Raw genomic sequence first — 2,191 nt, 5'->3', positions numbered from 1 at the left:
GGGGGGTGTCCAGGTTAAAACACCCGGGCCCACTGCGCACTGCGCTGAGGAGTAAACCTCTATATATGGGTACCCGCTCTACCAACTGAGCTATCTGAGATATCATGAAACAGCCCAGAAATCCTCATCAACAAACCCACCAGACTCCATGTAAATAATCACTACTTTTAGAGTGTATAGAGCAGCATATCTCCACCAGACTCCATGTAAATAATCAACTACTTTTAGAGTGTATGAGCGGTATATCTCCACCAGACTCCATGTAAATACACATACTTTTAGCATGTATAGAGCAGCATATCTCCCCAGACTCCAGTAAATAATCACTACTTTTAGCGATATGGAGCAGCAATCTCCACCAGACTCCAGTAAATAATCACTACTTTTACGTGTAAGAGACACATATCTGCACCAGACTCCATGTAAATAATCACTACTTTAGCGTGTGTGAGACAACATTCTCCACCAGACACCTGTAAATAATACTACTTTTAGCGTGTATAGAGCAGCATATCCACCAGACTCCATGTAAATAATCTACTTTTACGTGTATGGCAGCATATCTCCAACAGATAATGTAAATAATCACTACTTTTAGCTGTATAGAGCAGCAAACCACCAGACTCAATGTAAATAATCACTACTTTTAGCGTGTATAGAGCAGCATATCTCCACCGACTCTAGTAAATAATCACTACTTTTGTGTGTGTAAGGCAGCATACTCCACCCGACTCCATGTAAATATATGACTACTTTTAGCTGTAAAGAGCAACATATCTCCACCAGCCTCAGTAAATAATCACTACTTTTAGCGTGTATAGAGCAGCATATCTCCACCAGACTCCATGTTAAAATCACTACTTTAGTGTGTTAGAGAGCAGCAATCTCACCGGACCCATGTATAAATAATCACTATTTTAGTGTGTATAGAGCAGCATATCTCCACCAGACTCCATGTAAATACACTATTTTAGCGTGGATAGGAGCAGATATCTCCACCAGAACCCATGTAAATAATCACTACTTTTAGCGTGTATGAGCAGCAAATCTCCACCAGCTCTATGTAAATAAGCACTACTTTTAGTGTGTGTAGAGCAGCATATCTCCACCAGACTCCATGTAAATAATGACTACTTTTAGCATGTAAAGAGCAACATATCTCCACCAGACTCCATGTAAATAATCACTACTTTTAGGTGTATAGAGCAGCATATCTCCAACCAGCTCCATGTAAATAATCACTACTTTTAGCGTGTATAGAGCGTATCTCCCACCACGAATCCATGTAAATAATCACTACTTTAGGTGTATAGAGCAGCATATCTCCACCAGACTCCATGTAAATAATCACTACTTTTAGCGTGTATAGAGCAGCTATCTCCACAGACTCCATGTAAATACACTACTTTAGCGTGTATGAGAAGCATATCTCCAAGACTCCATGTAAATAATCACTATTTTAGGTGTTAGAGCAGCATATCTCCACCAGACTCCATGTAAATAATCACTACTTTTAGCGTGTATAGAGCAGCATATCTCCACCAGACTCATGTAAATAATCATACTTTTAGCGTGTATGAAGCAGCATATCTCCACCAGACTCCATGTAAATAATCACTACTTTTAGCGTGTATAGAGCAGCAATCTCCACCAGACTCCATGTTAACAATAATCATACTTTTAGTGTGTATGAGCAGCATACTCCACCAGCTACCATGTAATAATCACTACTTTTAGTGTGTATAGAGCAGCATATCCACCAGAATCCATGTAAATAACACTACTTTTAGCGGTATGAGCAGCATATCTCACCAGACTCCATGTAAATAATCATACTTTTAGCGTGTATAGAGCAGCATATCTCCACCAGACTTCATGTAAATAATCACTACTTTTAGCGTGTATAGAGCAGCATACCTCCACAAGTAAATTGGTGAATTAAGAGGTTCTTTTAACCAGACCAGAGTGGTGATTGTTGTTGGAACGGTGGAAAGATGAACCAAGATTTCTTTTGGTAGTTTTATTTTGTTTCTGTTGACTTTGAATGAAGTGTGTTTTACGATGTTAAAAGCAATGTTTATTTACATGGAGTCTGGTGGGTTTGGTGATGGTGATTTTGGGGCTCTTTCATGTTAAACAAAAAGGATCTTACTCTTTAACTAACAGGTCTATCTCTGTAGGGATCCTTTCC

General features: G+C 39.2%; 1 protein-coding gene across 1 annotated transcript in view; it reads left to right on the top strand.

Annotated features, from left to right (window-relative positions):
* Positions 1 to 2,191, top strand: part of LOC116690741 (ankyrin repeat and BTB/POZ domain-containing protein 2) — a 92,697-nt gene that overhangs the window by 51,140 nt on the left and 39,366 nt on the right. The gene's annotated exons all lie outside the window — the stretch shown is intronic.

Source organism: Etheostoma spectabile, chromosome 1, assembly GCF_008692095.1.
Source record: "Etheostoma spectabile isolate EspeVRDwgs_2016 chromosome 1, UIUC_Espe_1.0, whole genome shotgun sequence".
Classification (NCBI taxonomy): Eukaryota; Metazoa; Chordata; class Actinopteri; order Perciformes; family Percidae; genus Etheostoma; species Etheostoma spectabile.
This window is presented reverse-complemented; position numbering and strand designations above follow the sequence as displayed.